Below are 12,065 nucleotides of genomic sequence, written 5' to 3'. Positions count from 1 at the left end.
ATTTTGAATGCGCAGCATTGAGAGCATTTAAGTTTATGCCCTTCACGTTTTCCAAAATTATTTTTAATTATTCATCGGACAATTCTACATAGATAAAAGCCTTTATTCTACAGACGAGCCTTGAAGGCAGAAGATACGGCTGCCTCTGTCATTTATTCTGGATCGCATTCTCTGCTTTGATAAAAGACTTACTAATCTGGGCAACTCTCTGTCCACCCCCAGGTATTTTTCAAACTATTTTGTACTATTAAATGTTCAGTTCAGATTCTAAAGTGAAACCTATTTCTTGCCTAGTCTGGATTTGAAGATTCAGCCACTTCTTCATCCATCTGGAAAAGGAAACGGTTGGGCAAATTGTTTTAAACCCACAGATCAAGAAATTAAGATTGATTAATGCTCTCAAAAGCCCTTGTTATAGAGATGGCCTAAGCCAAAATAGCATCAAATATTAACATCTGCTAGCCAGCAATAAAACTGCTGTCAATTTTAACTGTGAAACAACAAGTATTGCCTACATGGATGTCAACATGCAAGATAATTTTTCGGTCCTCTTAATTGATTATACCACGATAGGTGTGTGTATAAACCCTCAAGTTCAACAGAAAGATTAAGAGAGGGCATATCCAGTTCCCCTGGCTAGTCAGAGCATTGCAAATCATCCGTCGAAAAAGGGTATTTATCTTCTGCTAATCTACCAAATGGGAAAGCAAACAAGCTAAGCTTCTTCTCAAGCTAAGCCTCCAATTCGGAAACAAAATTACAGCATCCTTCGCACAACGTGATTCTTCATAATACAACATAGAATTGCAAGAACAGTTTAGGAGTCTGTAGTAAATTGTCGTCTTTTAAAACACACACACACACACACACACACACACACAGAGAGAGAGAGAGAGAGAGAGAGAGAGAGAGAGAGAGAGAGAGATATGGAAGGGATCTTGGAGGTCTTCTAGTCCAGCCCCCTGCTCAAGCAGGAGAACCTATACCATCTCAGACAGGTGAATGTCCAGTCTCTTCTTAAAAACCTCCAGTGATGGAACATCCACATTAATCATTCCACTGATTAATTATTCTAACTATATGTGTGTGTATATATATATGCAAATATATACAAAATATTACATACGCATGAGTCACCCTATACATCACAAACCAGGACAGCGTACGAAATTCAGCAATGGCCCCGGTAGAAGACTGTTTAGTTCCATCCGTTTAAAAAAATATGCTGTTCTGCAGAAAAGGTTAAATCAGTCAATACAGGAAAACTATTTTAATTTTAACATAGGCTATTCAACGCCAGCTGAACAGCATCATTTGATATAAGGGCATCGGTGGGACCAAACACAGAGCTGCAAAAAGCAACTTCAATTGTGTTTTTTGAACATTTAAAAGAAAAAAACCTTAACAGTTTTTAATTCTGAATTACCTATTTGGAACTCTTCTTAGAGATGATTTATCTCATTGGAAAGAGAAGCATCTATTTCGTCCTGAGATATTCAGGTTTGCTATTGAGTAAAGCTTTCAATCTGATTCATGTCCCCCTTGGCTAGAGCTGCTATTTGTGGCAGAAAATGTTTCCAGTACAGCAACAGCACGCTGTGGTTAGTTAGTATGGTTTTATTTTATTTTGTTTTATTTAAAGCATACTAATTGGGATGGGGAAAAAAATATTGCACTTTATTTCTCATTACCAAATGCCACCTGAACACATCCAAATTTGCAGGCAGCATGAAGTTTTTCTGGGATTAAAATTGAAAGGTTATTCTCATACTAAGAAGGTTGCAGAGGCTGTGTTTTATACAGTAGTAACTACAGGCAGTCCTTGACTTACAACAGTTCATCTAGTGACCGTTTGAAGTTACAACGGCACTGAAAAAGGTGACTTACGACCGTTTTTCACAGGACCATTGCAGCTCCTTGATCAAAATTCAGACGCTTGGAAACTGACATGTACTTATGACGGTTGCAGTGTCCCGGGATCATGTGACCTTCCGACAACAAGCAAAATCAACGGGGAAGCCGGATTCCCTTAACACCTATGCTACTAACTGAACCGTTGCAAAGATTCACTTAACAACAGTGGCAAGAAATGTTGTAAAATGGGGCAAAATTCACTTAACAAAGGTTTCACTTAACAACAGAAATTTTGGACTCATAAATTTTGTTAAGTCTGTAATTCCCATGTGCCTTGTAACTGCTAACTATACTCTGCAGGTGAGCTAGCTTGCAGTGCCAGAAGCTCTCAAGCGTCTCGCTTCTTGTCCAACTAATTTAATAATTTAATAATTTCCAGAGACATTGGAGGTTAGCGCTCCATAATTTCAGAAACTCCCAAACGTAAGTGCAGAGAGAAATTATGTTTTCTACTGCTGAGTTTTAGGGACACCCTGCTAAGACTTTAATTCAGGCAATCAGGGCAAGATTTTATTGCTTTAACTGGCTGGAAAGATAATATATACATTTAAAAACCTTTAAAAAACGAGTTGATGTTGATGCAGTGCAGCATTTATATCCCCTAAGACACACAGATCAATTCTGATCCACAAGATCGATTCGTGGGAACGGATGTTGAAGGCTCTTCCCGAAATCAGAGAAAAAAAGAAGAGGCGATGGCCGAAACATTTATTTTCCCTAGGCTGGGAGCAGCCATGAAATAAAAAGTTTATGAAAATCATCGGAAGAAATAAATGTATAGACCAGTGGTTCTCAACCTTTTTAATGCCGCGACCCCCAACCGGTTGTAAGTCGAGGACTACTCAACCGGTCGTAAGTCGAGGACTACTCAACCGGTGCAGCACCGTTTGCAGAAGGGGACTTTTGGCGGGCTCAGCAGGGCAGAGACAGCCTGGACCATTCCTATTGGCTTTTGAAAGCCAATAGAATTAGACTCTATTCAAGAGAGTCTATTCTATTGGCTTTCAAAAGCCAAGAGAATAAAAGGGAGTAGCACAGCTAAGGAAAAGGGGGAAAAAATGGCGGACTGCGTTGTTTGGCGACCCCCGTGAAATGGTCGTTCGACCCCAAATGGGGTCCCGACCCACAGGTGGAGAACCACTGGTATAGACTAACAAAAAAACCAAACAGTTATTCCAAAACTGTCCCCATAGCGAGCAATGTATTCGTTTTACAGCTGCCGCAAAACAGGTCATAAATTGGGGACACTCACAGGGCGACTTGCTTTATGACCATCGTGACTTGCGAGAGAAATTTTAGGCTCAATGACAGGGAGTCAACGTACGACCTCGAGTCAGCCCAAAATTTCTGCTAATAAGCCAGATAGTTGTTTAAGTGAATTTTGCCCCATTTTATGACTTTTCTCGCCACGGTTGTTAAACGAATCACAGCAGTTGTTAAGTGAATCTGGTTTCCGCCACTGACGGGTGCTTGTCAGAAGGTTGCAAAAAGGGATCAGGTGAGACGCTTCAACCGTCATAAGTACATGCCAGTTTCCAAGCATTTGAATTTTGAACACGTGACCAGGAAGGGGCTGCAACGGTCGTAAGTGTGAAAAATGTCCATGAGTCATTTTTTTCAGTGATGTTGTAACTTTGAACAGTCACTAAATGAACTGTTGTAAGTGGAGTGCAGTGTGTGCAGTGACAATGCATTGCACCAGCCAACTGTAACGCTAAACAAGAAAGAAACATTCTTAGTTGTACAGTAAATGTGTGTTGTCTTGGTTGCAGCGTTACCTTTTCAACACCATCACAACCTCAAATTGCTGCAAATAATAATAATGATGATGATGATGAAAGAGACCTTGGAGGTCATCTAGTCCAACCCGCTGCTCAGGCAGAAAATCTATACCATTTCAGACAAATGGCTGTCCAGTCTCTTCTTAAGGCATGAGGCAGTCAGTAAGGAAACTTGTATTTTCAACAAAGTTTTCCCCATCTCAGTTTTGGCTAGCCCAAAAGATTATCATGCAATTGCTTAGTTGGAGAAAAAATATTAAAATTTAAAACCATTTCAGTGGATATAAAGAAGGAAAAGGCAAGGAAGAAAGAAGAAGGGGGGAGAATACTGAAGAGAGATGCAGTGGAAAAACAACTGAATTTTAAAATTCAGGCCATTTTTCCTAATGAACATAACCAAACCAAACATTGTAATAACTAAATCTGCAGTGATCCAACCTGAATGTACTCTGCATCGCTAGCATCTATGTTCCAAAAAGATATTATACAATATTTGCAACAGGTCTGCATCGATCCAACCGGTCAGTCCTGGAGGAGATCACCCCGACTGCTCTTTAGAAGGCCAGATCCTGAAGTTGAAACTCAAATACTTTGGCCACCTAATGAGGATTCACTGGAGAAGAGCCTGATGCTGGGAAAGATGGAGGGCAAGAGAAGAAGGGGACAGAGAAGGAGGTGGCTGGATGGAGTCACTGAAGCAGGAGGCCTGAGCTTCAATGGACTCCAGAAGATGGTAGAGGACAGGAAGGCCTGGAGGAACGTGTCCATGGGGTCGCGATGGGTCGGACACGACTTCGCAACTAACAACAACAATGCATCATTAACGTGATACTCCAAAAAGATATCACACAATATTTGAAACACATATGATGTATGTGTGTATACTCAAGCTATCTTATCACAATTTGTCTGTCACTCTTTTTGAACAAGGCCAATTCAAAGCTTGCAGGTCGCTGTTTCTCTCTATCAGCAAAAGTCGGGAGCAGGGGCAACACAAAATCTCCTGCCGGGGTAACACAAAAGAAGCATATTCAACAGAACTCCGAATACTTCACTGTGTGCCTTGTTTAAATTGGCGGAATTAGGTCTGCAGGGAGAAAGGGGTGCTCTACCAACTGCACCCCTTGGAGGATCATTTCCTTAAAATGCAACTGTCAACCTCGCTTGGATTGAAATGTGAGTAGAACCAGTTTCTGTGTGTCTAAGGGAAGGTCTGACTCAACCTTAGTTAGAAAAACAAACACATTGTTTGGGGAAATCCAAACTTAAGTTCTGCATCAATGATTTACACTCTCAAAACAGAGAGCAAGCAGTTTCGAAAAGCGTCTTCTGAAATCCATGTTTCTTAGGGTATCATCAAAATTGGCCATAACAATGTGAAAATCAGGCATCTTCAAACAGAGAAGAGTTAAGACGTCCGGATGTGCTTGAACCAAAACTAGATGAATAGACGTGTTGAACAACAGCATTAATTCCACTTGCTCTAATACTACAGGAAGTCCTCGCTTTACGACCGCAATGGAGCCCAAAATTTCTGCCACTAAGTGAAGCATTTGTTGAGTGAATTTTAACCCATTTTATGACCTTTCTTGCAGTTACAAACACGGTTGTTAAGTGAATCTGGCTTCGTTGACTTTTGCTCGCTTGAAGTTTGCAACAGGGGATCACGTGACCCGGGACGCTGCACCTGTCCTAAGTACAAGTCAGTTGCCGAGCATGTGAATTTTGATCAGGTGACTGCGGGGATTCTGCAATGGCCGCACGTGTGAAAAAAAGGTCCTAAGTCACTTTTTGTCAGTGCCGCTGAACAGTCACTAAAGGAACTGTTGTAAGTTGAAGACTGATAAACATGTCAATTTTAAAGCAAATAATTTTATCGTGTGAAATATAAGCTTCCTGTAAAAAAAAAAAAGCACATTAAGGACTTCATATTCCCTACACAGGCCACTGAATGTTCACTGTATTTAGGATTTGGGCTCTTATTGGTTCCGGCTCCCAAGCTCCACTTTTTTTTTTAATTGGTCTTTTAATCAGAATCCTTAGAGGCCACCTGGGAGCTGCTTATGGCCTAGTGATTGCAGTTGCAGCAATGTCACACAGCCTCACAACAATCGGATGCCTTTGCTGTTCTCTAGTTACTGCATCAAAATTGTGCTCTGCTGTCAGACTGCATTAGGTCCAAAAATCAAATAATACGGCCCCTCAAGTAAAATATTTTGCAGCAAGAGGTGAATTTGGATTTTCTTATAAGCTACGCGATGACTAGCAGTAGCTTAGCCAAGCTCTAGGAGTCTCTTTTTAAAAACTCAGCTGCAATTTTCTCCCTTCACAAGGAAGAAGAACTGATTTGCGATGCTTGAAATATAGGTTGGCGTTTGCACATTTGCTGGTCACCCATCCCCAAGTATTATTCATGAGTTGCAATGTGCACTGATTTACCCTGAGCTATTGCTTTACCTCTAAACCTCTTGGTGAAACCAACAAACCTCCTTTTGTTTTTTAAAATAAAGGTATTTGCTTCCTCTCTCATCCAACAAAATCCAAAACTGAGCAATAGATTAAACTATAAGTTGTTCTCAATTTACAATAGTTTGTTACTGAGCGTTTGAAGTCACGACAGCACTGGAAAATGTGATTTATGACCATTTTTCCACACTTAACGACCGTTGCAGCATCCCCCACGGTCACATGATCAAAATTCAGATGCTTGGCAACTGACTCATATTTATGACGGCCGCAGTGTCTCCCGGGATCCCGTTTTACGATCTTCTGACAAGCAGAGTTGATGGGGGAAGCCAGGTTCACTAGTTAAGTGTTACTCACTTAACAAACTGCAGTGATTCACTTAACAACCGTGGCAGGAAAGGTCGTAAAATGGGGCCAAACTCAATAACTGCCTCAGCAACAGAAAAATTAGACTCAATTGTGATCGTAAGTCCAGGTCAGGAGTAGGCAACCGTGGCTCTTTTATGACTCGTGGACTTCAACTCCCAGAATTCCTGAGCCAACATGGGGGAACTATGGCTCCCTCATGACTCATGGACTTCAACTCCCAGAATTCCTGAGCCAGCATGGGGGAACTGTGGCCCCCTCATGACTGGTGGACTTCAACTCCCAGAATTCCTGAGCCAGCATGGGGGAACTCTGGCCCCCTCATGACTGGTGGACTTCAACTCCCAGAATTCCTCAGCCAGCATGGGGGAACTGTGGCCCCCTCATGACTGGTGGACTTCAACTCCCAGAATTCCTCAGCCAGCATGGGGGAACTGTGGCCCCCTCATGACTCGTGGACTTCAACTCCCAGAATTCCTGAGCCAGCCTAGCTCAGCTTGGAAACCTCTCCTTTTCTCTTCAGCATGGCTGGCTCAGGAATTCTGGGAGTTGAAGTCCAGCAGTCATAAAAGAGCCACGGTTGCCTACCCCTCTAGGATTACATCTTTTATGATCTTGCAAAGAATTTCAATTCTCCAGTTCAGGTACCAAAAAAAAACCTACTTTCATGCTTATGTATCCTAAAGAATCTAGCCAAAACACCTTCTCTGAAGTCCTGATGTTTTACTCTGATTATCCACAAAGAGTTTACTCCTAATCCAATTTCTGAATTCAATCATGAATCAAACATAAATTAAAGGCACAAATTTTACTTTTCCAAAAATGCAGCCGTGTATAAAAACATGCCCAGCGTACAAGCACTATTTACAGAGAGGGCTCGACTATTTCTAGTTGCTCATTTAGTGACGGTTTGAAGTTACAACGGCTCTAGAAAAAAGGGACTTATCACTGTTTTTCTCACTTATGACCCTTGCAGAATCCCCGGGGACACGTGCTCAAGATTCAGACGTTTGGCAACTGACTTGCATTTATGACGGCTGCCAATGTCCTGGGGCAAGGAAGGTCGTAAAATGGGGCAACATTTCCTTAACAAAATGCTTTGCTTAGCAAGAGAAGTGTTTGGGCTTAACTGTGGTCGAGGACTAACAGTTCAAGAATGGGTAAAAGTATGTTTTCTTTGTTTTCACATCCAAATGTCATCCTGCACTAGAAGTGAAAGAAAAGAGCACTTAAGCCCAACATTCACACAATCAGCTAACCAGCCTCATATGGACAGTTTCTCCCTGCTGATGATTGAGGCTAATCTGTTTCTAATCCTACCATGCCAGAAGTATTCAGAACAGCTCAAGTTCAACAAACAGATTGTCATGTTGCTACTTTCAACAAGAGTCAATCAGCTTTCTGATGATGGGGTGTCCCCTCTGTTGATGGAGTATTTCCTGCTACCTACCAAAGCCATTAATGTACGTCTAGGGCAGGTCCTTCCTTTTATTCCTGCGTGGAAGAAAATCTGGCATCCTGCAATTAGTATTTCAAACGACAGGAACCATACGGTTAGGGTCATACGGCATTTGACGCTGCAAACAATAATATCTTATTTATAAAATGTCTGTAGCTCCTTTCAGCAGCCCGTTCTATGTTCTTTCCAGAACTAGCTGGGTGGGTAGGAAGAAAAAAAAAATATGAAATAGAATTATCACTCAACCTTGTACGAAAGGCATTGGGCGGGTGAGAAAAGCATATCAGATTAAAATGGAATCGTAACGTGGTTTACAAAAGTTTAGGTTAGGAAGTTTTGGGAAAGCAGCCCTTTAAAAGAGAAATCTTGGATGTCGCCAAAAATTAACTGGCCAAAAATTAATTTGATCTCTCTCTCTTTCTCTCTCTCTCTTCTCTCTTTCCTCTCCCTTTTTCTTTCCTCTCTCTTTCCTCTCTCTCTCTCTCTCTTTATCTCTCTCTCTTCTCTTTCCTCTCCCTCTCTCTTTCTTCTTTCTCTCTCTCTCTCTATCTCTCTCTCTCTCTTCTCTTTATCTCTCTCTCTCTTTCCTCTTTCTCTCTCTCTCTCTTTCCTCTTTCTCTCTCTCTCTTTATCTCTCTTTCTCTTCTCTTTCCTCTCCCTCTCTCTTTCCTCTTTCTCTCTCTCTCTCTCTCTTCTCTTTATCTCTCTCTTTCCTCTTTCTCTCTCTCTTTATCTCTCTCTTTCTTCTCTTTATCTCTCTCTCTCTTTTCTCTTTCCTCTCCCTCTCTTTCCTCTCTCTTTCCTTTCCTCTTTCTCTCTTTCCTCTTTTTCCTCTCTCTTTCCTCTCCCTCTCTTTCTCTTTCCTCTCTCTTTCCTTTCCTCTTTCTCTCTCTCTTTCCTCTCTTTTTCCTCTCTCCTCTCTTTTTCCTCTCTCTCTTTCCTCCTTGTCTCTCTCTCTCTCCCTCTCTCCCTCTCTCCCTCCCTGGGATCAGCTGCAGTTCTTAGAATCTGGGAAGAACTGGAGGACAATAAATAACAAATACAAAAGAAATTATCTCAGCGCTAGAAAAGCTCCTTTGGGAATAAGTATGAGATGGCAAAAGTCATTAAAAGATAAGCGTCCCACTCAGAAATAGAAAGATAAAGCTTGACATTCTGAAATTTGAATCTGAGAACGGACAAGTGATCCTACACATAAGGAAGGATAAAACCAGTTAAATCCATTTATCTTTTTTTTAAATTATTAAAATGAGGTACGTCGGGTGAAATGTATTTTTTTCCCCCCAACTCTTCTTGGAACCCAATGCTACGCGTGGTTACCCAATATAAGCCATGACTTTTAAAGAGGACGGACAAGACCCCCCCTCACAATAAACAAATCTGCACAGGGGTCCATTTCACTATGCCAAGGGTAGGCCACCTTGGCTCTTTATGACTCGTGGACTTCAACTCCCAGAATTCCTGAGCCAGCATGGGGGAACTATGCCCCCTTCATGACTTGCGGACTTCAACTCCCAGAATTCCTGAGTCAGCATGGCTCAGCTTGGAAACCTCTCCCTTTCCCCTCAGCGTGGCTGGCTCAGGAATTCTGGGAGTTGGAGTCCACCAGTCATAAAAGAGCCACGGTTGCCTACCCCTGCACTATGAAGAATGACACACATTTGCACTAGTGGCTTCACAGACTTTTGACCATGAGGATACTCTCTATATTGAGAATGGACATTCATCTCTAGATGCAATCTCCACCTCTGCAAGTTGCATGAAAGACAGTTGGAAGGGACCCTGGAGGTCTTCTAGTCCAACCCCCTGCTCAGGCAAGAAGCCCTATACCACTTCAGACAATGGGTTGTCCAATCTCTTCTTTAAAAAAAAAACCCGTGATGGATCACCCACAACTTCTGGAGACATGCTATTCAGAATAACAGAATAACAGAGTTGGAAGGGACCTTGAAGGTCTTCTAGTCCAACCCCAAGCTCAAGCAGGAAATCCTACACCATTGTGGACAAATGGCTGCCCAGTTTCTTCTTAAAAACATCCAGTGAAGGAGTGCCTGAGATTTCTGGTGGCAAGCTGTTCCACTGGTTAATTGTTCTAACTGACAGGAAGTTTCTCCTTCGTTCTTGGTTGCTTTTCTCCTTGATTAGTTTCCATCTGTTGCTTCTTGTCCTGCCTTCAGGCGCTTTGGAAAATAGCTTGACTCCCTCTTCTTTGGGGCAGCCCCTCAAATATTGGAAGACTGCTATCATGTCTCTCCTAATCCTTTTCATTAAACTAGACACCCCCAATTCCTGCAACCGTTCTTCGTAGGTTTTAGCCTCAAGCCCCCCCCCCACCTGATCATTTTGCTGGATCATGTTTATTCACTGAGGACATATTGTCTACCACTTCAGTAAAAGTGCTGTTGTTTCTGAACAAAATATAGAAGACAACTATATCATTCACAACAAAGTGCAAAGAACAATTTCCAAAGATCAGCTAAAATATTTTTGCAATATTTCCAGGCTCGATCAATCGTTTGTGCTGCCTCGATGGAAGAAATAAGTAAGAGAATCAGTTTTGACCCAAAGTCTTGGCTGCCACAACTCCTCTCTAGTCCAGTGGTTCTCAACCTGTGGGTCGGGACCCCATTTGGGGTCAAACGACCATTTCACGGGGGTCGCCAAACAACGCAGTCCGCCATTTTTTCCCCCTTTTCCTTAGCTGTGCTACTCCCTTTTATTCTATGGGCTTTTGAAAGCCAATAGAATAGACTCTCTTGAACAGAGTCTAATTCTATTGGCTTTCCAAAGCCAATAGGAATTGTCCAGGCTGTCTCTGCCCTGCTGAGCCCGCCCAAAGTCCCATTCTGCAAACGGTGCTGCACCAGTTGAGTAGTCCTCGACTTACGACCGGTTGAGTAGTCCTCGACTTACGACCGGTTGGGGTTCGCGGCATTAAAAAGGTTGAGAACCACTGAGCTAGTCTGTCACAAATAAAGGAAGGGAGAAATCGGCTAAACTGGCCAGCCAAAAGTTCTCCATCCATCCCACTCTGCTTCAAAGAAAGAGCTTGAACAAAGAAAGTATTTATTCAGTGTTGCAACTTCCCAGATAAAAGCAGCATAGACTCAAACACACAACTGTAGCTACAAAACTCTCAGACTCAGAAGCTGATCAAAGACCTCAAGAGTTCACGGAAAGATTAAACCGCTTCAACCTTTAGTCAGCTCAGATAAACAGCAGAACTGAAAGGAAAAGGAACTGGAAAGAAAACACGAAATCTTAAATAAAAGGCTCCGGGGTGAACTCTGTCTGATTATGAACGTTCTTTGCAAAGGTGAGTTAAGAAAATTAGCAATTCCACTTCCAAGCCTACCTCCTACCCAATTAATGATTTCCTACATGAACAGCACAAAGGAGCCTTTGTGTGGCTCTTCCTCTGGAATTTGTGCACGGCCTCTTTATCTGCACAGTTAAGTTTAAAAACACAGCCTGTTCTTCCTCAGACAAAAAGGTTATTTTCTTCGATATGGATGTGGCTTATAATAGAAACGGATGCCTACCTGTATCAGCTTTAAAGGCTGCATGGACTAGAAGAGACAAGCATTGGAAGGGGGGGGGGGGGAGAGAGCTGCTAACCAGGAATCTCACTAGCGAAAACACACACAAAAAAGCCAATTGATATGTATAAATGAGGGTAAAAACAGGATGAGCCCGCCTAAGGAAGCCCCCAATTGAAGAGCCTCGAATGAAGAACAAAGACCCAGGGTGGTGGCAGATCACCAGGAAGTCCTTGAGGCTACCCTTCAGTTTAGGAAAAGAGATTTATGTCTGCGGCTGTGTGCATTTGTGCAGCTCCCTGAAATATGACAATAATAATAAGAAGGAGAAGGAGAAGGAGAAGGAGAAGGAGAAGGAGAAGGAGAAGGAGAAGGAGAAGAAGAAGAAGAAGAAGAAGAAGAAGAAGAAGAAGAAGAAGAAGAAGAAGAAGAAGAAGAAGAAGAAGAAGAAGAAGAAGAAGAAGAAGAAGTTGGAAGGCACCCTGGAGGTCTTCTAGTCCAACCCCCTAATCAAACAGGAGACCCTATACCATTCCAGAC

General features: G+C 42.3%; 1 protein-coding gene across 2 annotated transcripts in view; it reads right to left on the bottom strand.

Annotated features, from left to right (window-relative positions):
- The window catches only part of CTBP1 (C-terminal binding protein 1), a 59,194-nt gene that overhangs the window by 35,116 nt on the left and 12,013 nt on the right, over nt 1-12,065 (bottom strand). Inside the window, exon 2 of one of the 2 annotated variants that reach the window (XM_039366694.1) lies at nt 11,799-11,802. The exons of the other annotated variant lie outside the window; for it this stretch is intronic. The gene's annotated coding sequence lies outside the window, so the exon portion shown is untranslated. The remainder of the gene's footprint in view (nt 1-11,798; nt 11,803-12,065) is intronic. 2 annotated transcript variants of the gene reach the window in all.

Source organism: Crotalus tigris, unplaced genomic scaffold (assembly GCF_016545835.1).
Source record: "Crotalus tigris isolate CLP2741 ecotype Arizona unplaced genomic scaffold, ASM1654583v1 scf7180000020351.1464749751:1500972, whole genome shotgun sequence".
Taxonomy (NCBI): domain Eukaryota; kingdom Metazoa; phylum Chordata; class Lepidosauria; order Squamata; family Viperidae; genus Crotalus; species Crotalus tigris.
Note: the sequence above shows the minus strand (reverse complement) of the source record. Positions and strands in the feature narration are given on the sequence as shown.